Genomic DNA, 11381 nt, shown 5'->3' with positions numbered 1-11381 from the left:
TTCAGTCGTTCATGAACATCGCTTGCAGAAGTATACTCAAAATGCCGCGCGTATCAAACCCTTTTTAATTTATTAACGTTCATTCATTGAAAATTTTTTTTAACGGTTTCGCTAAAAGCCCAATCGTGCTTCGATCGTACTGAGTATTGAATAAGTGCAATTTATAATTCAAAATTGTGAAATACTGCATTCTGTCCGAGATCTGTATGATAAAAACAGGGCCTCATAGTAATGTTTTACCTCAGATGTGATGTATAAAAAGTATAAAAGGTTGGTTTACACGCCCCCAGATTTGTTAGCAAGATTTTGTAAAGCAAACTTGTCAAACGGAAAAAAATTCTGCCAGATTTGCTTCTTAAGAATTTTTTTCCAGGCCTAATCTACTGTGATCAAGAGCCATTATGATAAGAAATAAGACGCTCTAAAAGTGTTGACTAGAACTTGCTTGGAGGTAAGATAAGAAATAAGGAGGCAATTAATTCTTAAGCAGCGTGTGTCCCGGGCCGGTGGAAGCCATAGGGGCCTTGTACTGAAGGAGAAAAAAAATAAAAGCAAGCTAGGTTACACAGTAATCATTGACTGCTTTTGGTACATACAATGATATAACATTCGCACTCCAAACCTATTGTCCCGACACGAGGAACTAAGTTATAGGAGAAAACCGCGACTGCTTGGACAATAAGCATGCCGAATAATGAGGGTAAGCGACGTCAACCGCCACAAGGGGAGGTGGGAGGGGCGAAACTTATAAGTCACATTGAACTGGCCAAGAGGTGGGTAAAACCCAAGCAATTCTAACCAAGAGCCGCAATGCATCATGCCACCAGCGCGCAGGCTCAACATGACGGGTCAATTATGTACGCAGTGAGAATAGTCACAAAAATTTGCATGCCTTCCGTTTTAAAACGTGAAAAAGATTATAATGTTAAATTTGGGTCACTGAACTTGCCCCATTTGCCAATATTATGTGGATAAACCCCAATAAAACCTATAAGATTGCTTAAACGTGATTTTTTTTATGAAGTTAATTTTTAGCAATGAATAGAAACACCACAACGTGGACACCTTTCTTCTTCTTGATGGTCATCTTTTTCTTCTTCTTTTGTGGCGTTTCCTTGTGTTCTATTGTTAGCCGTCGACAACAAAAGAATACTAAGCTACTAAAAATTTATTTAAGTAATAGAACACAGTCTCTATGGGTTTACAGACGTGATAACCCAAGCGCGATGTTGGAAGGACAGGCCTTCGGCTCGTGATTTACAAGCTTTTCGAGTGCTCTCCCAACATTCTAAGTGCCAGTTTATCACGCCGGTAAACCCATAGACAGTGTGGTCTATTGTTTTTTTTAAATAACTTTAAGTTTTCTATGAGTTCACCGGCACAATAAACCATAGGTTTTTAACCAATCAGAACGCGCGTACTATCTTTAGTTAGTTATTTTATAAACTAAAAATATGCAATAATTATAAATCTTAAGTGAAAACGTCCAATGTAACTTCAAGGAATTTTCCACAATCAAAGACAAAATGAGGCAAAGAAACTAGTCGACCTTTGCCAAATTATGACACCAAGGAAACATCAAAGAAGACGTCAGTATGAAAAATAAAAACACATTTCTCAAACTAATACAAACATAAATAGACTATTCAAATAATATGGAAAACAAGTTTCATATTCGCAATTGCCCCTATATTCAAAGCTGTTCACGCGAACATATATGGAAGTTGAACACAATATCTATGAATGAAAACAAAACAAACAATGCGTCAAATTGATTAGCGCAAATTGAGGGCCATCTATAACGAAAATAAATCCTTAAGAATAAAGTTTTGAAAAAAATTCAACGCTTTATTTCACCTATTAATGGCGTTGTGGTTAATTAATGGTCAAACTTGGCACTCATTTCCCCCCAAATAAACCTCCAGTTAAGCCACCTTAAAATCTAAGAAATGAGAGGTTTTTTTAATGTCTTGAGAGCATATCTATTCAACTTTACTCTTATTATGGAGTTCATTTTACTTTGCGCGCAAAACTTATTGCTAGACTCAAGGGGGTCTATAAGGTAAATTCTTGCTTACGTCTATTATAGCGGAGCTCCACGGGCGCGAGCGGAGCCCCATAGCTAAGTAAATCTACCCATCCCAGAAAATTTGGTAATCACGTAACCGTACATCGCCAGTCCGTCCGCACCACAGGGCAACCAATGTTCAATCTCATACTTTCTAGCTAGTTTGGGAGCACAGGAAAACTAATAATGCACACATGTTGCACATCAATGTTATGATCAACTGACAGCTGTTAAAACAGGATATCCGCTGACCAGATTTGATCACTGACCTGATCACTTGACCGTATCCCGGGCTCAGGTGTCGACCCCATCGAGATCAAGTATTTTTATGAAGTTATCCGCTGACAAGTTAATGGTTTTCAAATGATCGCAGGCTCAAGTTTTCGGACGCGAAAAGTCAGCCAGCTATTACAGGTAGGGAAGACAGTTGGTTCTGACTTTTCTCACCATGGTCAAGCGTTGGTCACGCTCTACGTCCAATTTTTATGCTCTGATTGGTCAATATTTGACAGGTGAGTTCATGCGGAAGATTTATGCAGCATCTTGAATCTTGTTTACTTTGACAGCTGAAGAAGACAGAGTTTTGTGTCAACTTGTTTTTTTTTGGTTGTTGTTTTATTTTTTAACTGTCTTTTTTTACAGGATGTACAAAATGAAATTCAGCTGGTATCAGGAGTCTTCCGTCATTCATGGCTAGTTTGTTTATTGAGTTTTTGGTCGAGAAATACGTCGCTTGTTGATGTCGGAAATTCGATTTCAGAGGGCATCGTTTTCGTTTTTCACCTTGCCTGATGCATAAGAGTGTTGAAAAGTTTGAAGCGATACTGGCCACTTGATAGCCTCTCGAATAATAAGCCTGAGTAATCATTGTGTTTGATGTTTGTTTTTTGTATCTAATTTAATGAAGTCGAGCGTAGTTTATGGGGCTATTTAGTTAACGCACGTTTGTAAGATTTGAGACAATGATCTGACCGAGTCTCAGGTTTGATACAAGCTTACAGAACTTTAAAAAGCCTTAATTTAGACATTTTCTTACCGCAAATGGAAAGAAAACGTTCCAAAGAATATTTAGTTATAATCAGTCTAGCTGTACAAGAAAGCTTTGAGCGATTTTCTTGCCTTGGGTTCATCTTTGAAAAAAGCAAACACCGGGAAGCCGGCTTAAAACATAAACTTAAGCTTAAACCTTGAAGACTCAGTTTTTAGACGCTTTAATACTTGTCTCGTGAATGAAAATTCTTGTCTCTGTATATGGTTCACCGAATTATATTTCTTTTATCGATTTTTAGTAGTCTCTCTTGTAATTTTAATCGCTGTACCGTTTGTTTTTAGTCGTTTGTGAACATCGCTTGCAGGAGTACTCAAAATGCCGCGCGTATCAAACACTTTTGAAGATTACAAATCGATAAAACCATTAAATGAAAAATAAGTATAATAAGTTCTTTATTATGTTGAAGCGTAACTCTAATAATCAGGGGCACCCAACGTCAATTTTCGGAAAATATCTGTTCGGAATACGAGATCTAGAATTTTCGGAACATTTCTTGTAAAATTTATTGCTTGCCTGCCTCTCCTAGGATTTTCGAACATCTAAAAAATGGTATAATTGCCAATTTTTAACGGATTTTTACCCTAAGAAGGTCACCTACAATTTTCAAGGAGCCTTTTTTTCTGGCTGAAATTTTCGAAAAGGTAAGTTTTGACCCCTATAATTTTCGGATCACTAGACTTTCAGCTAGGAAATCCGAACGGATAAAAATTTTTAGGGGATAAAAATATGCCTTTATCTACCGTTAAAAAAAATACTAAAATACGTTTAACAATGCTATGTTTCAGTGGTTTTGAACCATATTCTCTTTGGGTGCCCCCGAATAATGTTCATTCCAACACTCTACCACAGCTCGCACTGCAACAGTGAGAACCGGCTGGTCGTATAGGTGATTTTGGAAATTTTTTTAACGGTTTCGCTAAAGCCCACGCGTGCTTCGATCGTCCTGAATATTGAATGAGTGCAATTTGTATTGGGGAATTGTTAAATACTGCATTCTGTCCGAGGTCTCTATGATAAAAACAGCGCCTCATAGTAATGTTTCACCTCAGATCTGATGTATAAAAAGTATGAAAGGTTGGTTTACACGCCCCCAGATTTTTTGGCAAGACTTCGTAAAGTAAACTTGTCGAACGCAAAAAATTCGACCTGATTTGTTTTCCAAGCCTAATTTACCGTGATGAAGAGCCATTATGGCTCTTAAATGTGATCGAAGATGATTGCTACTTTTGGGGTGTAAATATGAGACTAGTGCAGTGTAATGATGTGCGCAGATGATCATCAAGCTTATACGGGGAAAGAATCGAAGACGTTGAGAGTATTTTGAACTATGAGGGGAAGGAAATGTCAAACTGGTATAAGGACAATCTACTCATGTGTAATCATGAAAATTTCAGTCGAGAGTCTCGGGTCAAAGCATAAAAATAAACAGATGAAAACTGATGTTATGAACAATGATACTCAGAGTCACTCTGAAATGAAATTACTGGGAGTGACCATTGACGAGCATTTGAATTTTAGTAGGCATATTGGAGAGGTATGTAAAAACGCATCTAGGAAGGTTGGAGTTTTGATGAGGCTTAGCAACATGTTAACAACATCAGCCAAACTTAACATTTTCATTTCTTTCATAATGCCTCAAATTACATACTGTCATACAGTGTACATAAATGACATTTTCTAGACAAAAAGGACACCTCTTAATCAATAAGTATTATTTTATATGATAATATCGACATTTTTTTAGGATGCATATTTTTGTAAATTTTATTATTTGCAAATATATTTTTTTTTATATGAAGTAGTTAGAGCTGATAGTATTTTAATTTAGAGTCCCCTATTAGTAGGCCTTACATGGCCAGCTAAAAGACCTGACACTGAAATAAAGTTTATCATCATCATCATCATCATCATCATCATCATCAACTCGATGTAGGATTTGGTTCACTCTTGGACTGTTTGCAAGTTATTTTTCTTTAAAATCGCTTAGCCTTTCCCTCAAAAATCACATATATATGCTCTAAAGTTAACTGATTTGCGGAATACAAGTTTATTGTCTGATTTAAATTATAAATTTATTAATGGCAGCTTCGCTTTTAGCCCTGGCTAAATCTATATATTATTCACACCTCAGTAAAATACCAGTCAATGATTTATCTAATTTAATATGCCCTATTTAGAGCATGTACTAACACTCGATAACTGAACATTAATTAAAATCTCTAATTAAATTTATGCCTTATGTGGAGCTAGCAGAAAAAAAAAGATTAGTATATTTCATCAATGTAATCGATCATACCTTTCCCCCGTGTACTTGCTGACCTTACTTGTGCATAAATTGCCTCAAAACGTTAAAAAAACCTAAAAGTTTCACCCCCCCCAAAAAAACAAAATGTAACACCTGTGCATTATAAAAATGCGCCGAAAAAATTCAGTCGCATTTTGTGCACCATTCCTATCCTATTCCCTTTGAATGGGTAGAGAGAATTGGTAAAGAAGGATGACAACGCAATAATGAAGATACAAGAGAATGACCTTTACTTCATAAATGAATAATAAAATTCAAGGGGAGTGGTCGGAAACCCATATCCTTTCGCTATTCTCATTCCAGAATTTATGTATATTTAACAATTATTCCACGATTGCGGGTTGGATATGTGATCGTAGATAGTCAACGAGGCGCATAGCGCCGAGTTGGCTATAATCATCTCATATCCAACAAGCGCCAGTGGAATAATTGTTTTACATTTAAAAAAGCGTACTAAAGATCGCGAATTCTTCCCCACCTTGTTTGTAGCTCGTTTTTAATTTTGAGCAGACGTGTACAGTTACCATATCTCGAGAGCATGACCCAAATACCATAATGGCTAAGCCAATCAGAGCTCTAGAATTGCATTTTCCCATGATTCAGTTTTTAACAAATACATATGCATTAATGGATATATCCAAGTTTAAGTATACGTTAAGCGGCAATCGGTTTTAACCATCAAAAAAGAATGTAGCTATGATTCTTTTTATTTTTTTATTCTGACAAAGAAACAAGTAAAGATACTTCTGTAAAAATCCAAAGAAAATGATGATAATGAAATCATAAGGGCTTCGTTGAGAAAATTAAGTAAATAGCTTTAAAATTTTTATCCCTAAACCTCCATTAGATTGAGCTTCATTTCTTATATGTGACCCTCCACAGGATTTTAATGCTAAAGGTGAAAGTACGCGCACGACATGCTTTCACTTTAAAACAAAAGAATTTATTTTAACACGCTTTAGCACGCTTTCAATCTTGCCTCATTAGCAATTTCTTTTGTTTCAGAGGACACGCGTGTTAAAGTTTTCAAACAAAAGCTCCGTGCGAAAAAGCACAACACGCCTTCAGTGTGGGCAAAAACACGCAAGGCGTGTTATCTATAAGGAAAAGAAGAGTGCGCTTCTGTGAAAGGAGGCGGCGCCCAGTAAATTACAACGGATTCTTCACTAAAATTGTTCATAACGTACTAACGACAAAATCCCAAATTCACTTGAGTGAAGTGGGCACTAGGAACAAAAAAACTGGTACTGGCAAAATCAGCTTAAGTTAAAACCAGATGCTTGAGATATTAACTAAGTTAGTAAAAAGAAAATCGCAAACTTTCATGTTCTTAAAGTGAAAGTTTCGAAAACGTATACCGGACTGATAAACATCAAGCAGCGTTTTAAAGAGGCCATCCAAAAAAACATACCCTACTTACAACGACAAAAAAAAAACAAAAAAAAAAGGAAAAATAGCGGCTTCTTAGTAAAAACACGGATATTCACCTACCAATAAACTTGCTCCTGTGCTAAAACAGATATCGGGGATTTTGGATGTTGTAAACTTTCTTTCCTCATCGAGAGGTGTACTATATCAGACACCTGCTCATACATCCATCGGAGCCGGGGTCTGTTTGTCTAAAATTAGACTAAACTCTACTCTTAAAGATTATCTTCTACCTTTCTTCAGCTGTTGAATTGTAAAACTATTAATTTCCATGGAGATTTTTGTTCCTGGTGCCTTAAATGCGAGAGAAACGTATTTTCTCCCGCATTCGGTTATCATATGTCCACCCGTGATCCCGTTACAAAGAAAGCCGCCACCAGACTACATTTAACCAATGTTTTTATTTAAGTGAACGTGAACCTCAATGAAATTAGAACGAACCATTTTTTTTTTTTAACTGATAAAAAGAAAAGAAACAAGTGAATAGACAAAAGTACTGATAACTAGGATCAGTAAAGAAAAAGAACTTTTTCCATCTAGCTTGTGTGTCCTCCTATCGATAGAGATCTTTTGTTAATCCAAAATACGATGCCTTTGTTAATTTAGTTATTGATTAAATAGCAACTGACCCATTCGAAAGAGGTTTCTATGACATATTGACTTGGTACAAAATTACGTTGATTGAAGTGTCTGAGTTTTTTCACTATCAAAAGCTAACATTTACCGTAAATTTAATGAATAGAAAAGGAATCCTCCACCTGTATACTAGATCTTTTTTGTGCAAGCCAGGGGCACACAATTTCTTTATCAACACTTCTGCACAATTCCAGTCTTTTGAACTGACTGCAAAAAAAAAAGGAAAATTTTTCAAGCATCTGCCTTTTACTAGTGCGTCATTAAAACCGCACCATATGTTTGTTCCAATTTGTACCTTTTAAGGCACCGGCAATTGTTTGGGTGTTGGTTTTTGATGTGCCATATCCTATTTTGACAGCTTAATGTAAAATTGTCATTTAAAAATTTTATCGCGAAAGTATATTTGTTCATTAAAAATTATGAGGCGGTATGGTAGGCGGCCCAAGCTCACGTTACGAGGAAAGGGTGTAAGGTAAATTTAAAACATGCTATCGGTGACGAGTGACCTTTGTGCTAGACGCGCCGGTGTCGTGCTACAGGCGAACGTTGAAAACAAGAGACTTTGCATGAGAAATACAATACTGAGATATGCAAACGCTTAGAACACGTTAAAATTTAAACTTTTGTTCAAGGAAACGAATAAAACTGAATACTTATCTGCCATGTATTTCACTAAGCTGGTCATTACGATCTGGCAGGGTCCTGGACCAGTCACAACAAAAATGCCATTTTTTTTTCGCTGAAATTCGAATCAGCCGCAAAATTTTTCAGTTCCAGCCCAAGAAGGAGCTTCCTTGCCCCTTCCAATCCGCCAGATCGGCTCGAAAAAAGCTTCATCATTTTCCCTTGAAATCGAGCAACTGTTACCGGACTTCGAAGCCCTTCTGGCCTTCCTCTAGTGGCTGTGAACACCTTTGCGACCTTTGCGCCTACCAACTAATTTGTATTGGATAGTTATTACTTACGGGACGGGCGCAAGGGCAAAAATGACCGACCCGTTAAAGGTGCCCCTGATATAGATTGCATGCATTCTTAATCAACTTTTCTTAGTCAGTCTTTTTGAAAAATGAGGGAAACAACTTCGAAAATAGTTTAGTTCACTCTTGTGCCTTCCTCGTTGTAAATACACCAGTTGAATGGGTTCTAAATAAAATGCGTAAATATGATTTTAATAAGCGGAACAAAATAAATGTGAAATTGAAAGTGATAACCTGAAAATCAAATCAATGAGTTCCTGACATCGAGAAGGGGATTTTCCAAAATGAAGATGACATACATGTGAGCCTCTTCTCTTTAAGGAGCGTTCCGCCAGCGTCCTGCATAAAGGACTACATTCTGGACCATTTTGAATTATTCCGAAAATAACCTCAAAAAAGCGATTTTTTCAGGGGTACTTATTTAAGTTTTGTTTGTTATGAACAGTGATGTCTTTACAAATATCCCATGCAACAACGGCGGCGACGGCTACGAAAACGTCACTCAAAAAGTGAATTTGCGCTACTTCAAACTTTATCGCACTTATTCCAACTCGTTTCATTCGTCAAATGTTGGCTTCTTTTTCTGGAGTTGAATTCTAAAAAGACTGTATCGAAGTTCAGGAAAAGAAAAAAAAAAAGTCATCGTCTTGTGTTCACGTCCTCGACAACACGTGAAATTAGGCACTTTCACCTTGTAGTCGTACAGCGACAGCAAAGGAATGTACAAAAAAGCGAGATGCATGTTCGAAGTTGTTGTTTTGCTAATCTAAACCTTTTGCTTTTTTGCCGTTCTCGTTGCCGTTGCCGTCATCGTTGCTTAAGCTCCCTGTAATGTCGATGAAAGGAAAATATATCAGTTGAATTTCTAAGGGGACATTTGACGGAGGATATTAAATTGTTGTGTAGACGAAAGGTTGGTTTCTGTGCGCAGGGTTACTGAGTGTCTTGTCTTCCTCATTTGAATATTGACGGTATATTGCACCGAACGAAGTTCGCCATTTTCTTTTATATAATAAAGTCAGTAATTCATGCATTTTGATTGGTCCTTATGATCTATTAGAGGACAGATGCACGATTGACGACATCAGCCGAAGGAAAAAAATCAAAATGGCGGAAAATTTTGAAGCTTTGGAAAATATTTCGCCGGACTGGGCGAACGAGGAGATAGAAATAACTCTTGTCGAGGCTGTTGATAAATTCCAAAAGGAAGAAGAAGAAAAGACACGTTTCTACTTGGAGAATGACTTGGAAAAAATTCTGGAGCAATCTCAGTCGCTCGCGACAAAACGAAACACAAAATGGGTCGTAGAATTATTTCAAGGTAACAAACAATTTTTTTGCTTCGCATTTAAGTAACACAAAAAGCAGAAATTTAAAGAAATTGATTTATTAGACAATTTCAGCACTATACAGTCTCAAAATAATTGTTTACACAGATTGGTGTCAAGCAAGAAGCATCACAACACCTCTCCTTAAAATGAATACAGCAGAATTAGACTTAAACCTAGCAAGGTTTTACGTCGAAGCGAGAACGAAAAAAGGTGAAGAATACAGTCGCTCAGCACTTCTTGGTTTTCGGAATTTAATTGAAAGATACCTAAACAACAATGGCCGTACAGTGAAAATTTCAAGGAACCAAGTGTTTCAAAAGAGTAACAAAATTCTGGACGCGAAGCTACGAATCAACCGCCGCGCCGGCGAGGAAAACGTTCAACATAAACCAGTTATCGTACCTTCAGACCTCGCAAAGATAAGAGCCAGCCCTTTCCTCAGTGTCACAAATCCAGCTGGATTGCTAAGGAGAACGTGGTTTTACGTTTCTCTGTACTGGTGCAGGCGTGGAAGGGAGTAACAGCGAGATCTTAGCCGCGACAGTTTCAAATTCACCAAAGATGCAAACGGCCGCGAGTACGCAGTTATGACCCACGAAGAAGCTACAAAAAACCATCCTGGTGGTGAAACCAGCAAGCCCTTAGCTGAACGAGAAACAAGGCTTTGCAGAACTGGAGCTGACGATGATGCGTTTGCCAGTCTCAAATTGTACGTGTCCAAGTTGAATCCCTCCTGCCCAGCGTTCTTTCAAAAACCAAAAGCCAGATTCACCACAGAAGACATCGTGTGGTATGAAAACAGCCCACTTGGCGTAAACAAGCTGGGAGAAATGATGACGATCATATCCAAAGGAGCGAATCTCTCTCAAGTGTACACCAATGATTCCGTCCGGGCTTCAGCAATAACCGTGCTTTCAGATGCGAATGTACCCGACCGCCATATAATGTTCGTCTCCGGGCATAGCAGCGAGCAAAGCATCTCACACTACAGCGCCAGGCCATCGGCACCTCAGCTGGAAAGTGTATCCGACACAATCTTCAATGCTCTTCAGTACAACCAAACTCAAAGCACACAAATTTCTACCGTTTCCAGCACTCCATCAGCTACACCATTAATTGAAAGCTCGAATCGCATGGCTTCCAGTGTGTCAATGTCGTCCGCATCAGCAAGCTTCCCGAGCGGTTTTTTCAACAACTGTAATATTCAAGGCGGTGTGCAAGTGTTCTTCGGGCTTCAGAGCCGCTCTGATGAGCAAAACTGACTAGATTTTAGCAGTATTTTGTAACACATTTCAAGATTTCCGAACCGAATTTGAGCTTTCGCTGTGATGTTTTGTTCCACGAAAGGCGAACTTCTCGATTAAGTTTTGACAGTGGCGTGATTTCCTTAGCTAATCACAATTCGTTGCTGCACCCAACAACCAATCAGTTTGCTCCATTTTGTATAGATAACAAATGACGTAAAATCACTTTTTTCGCGGTCGGAAAGACCCATCACGGCCCTGCTTTGTATCTTCTTTCGAAATAAAAACGCTTTTATTAATTTTTATTTCTTTATTATATAAAACAAATAGATTCCACTTGG

The 11381-nt window shown here is 37.8% G+C and overlaps 1 pseudogene; it reads left to right on the top strand.

Moving 5' to 3' along the window:
* Positions 1-9572: 9572 nt before the first annotated feature.
* Positions 9573-11058, top strand: LOC140948011 (uncharacterized; annotated as a pseudogene).
* Positions 11059-11381: the final 323 nt, after the last annotated feature.

Source organism: Porites lutea, chromosome 9, assembly GCF_958299795.1.
Source record: "Porites lutea chromosome 9, jaPorLute2.1, whole genome shotgun sequence".
Taxonomy (NCBI): Eukaryota; Metazoa; Cnidaria; class Anthozoa; order Scleractinia; family Poritidae; genus Porites; species Porites lutea.
This window is presented reverse-complemented; position numbering and strand designations above follow the sequence as displayed.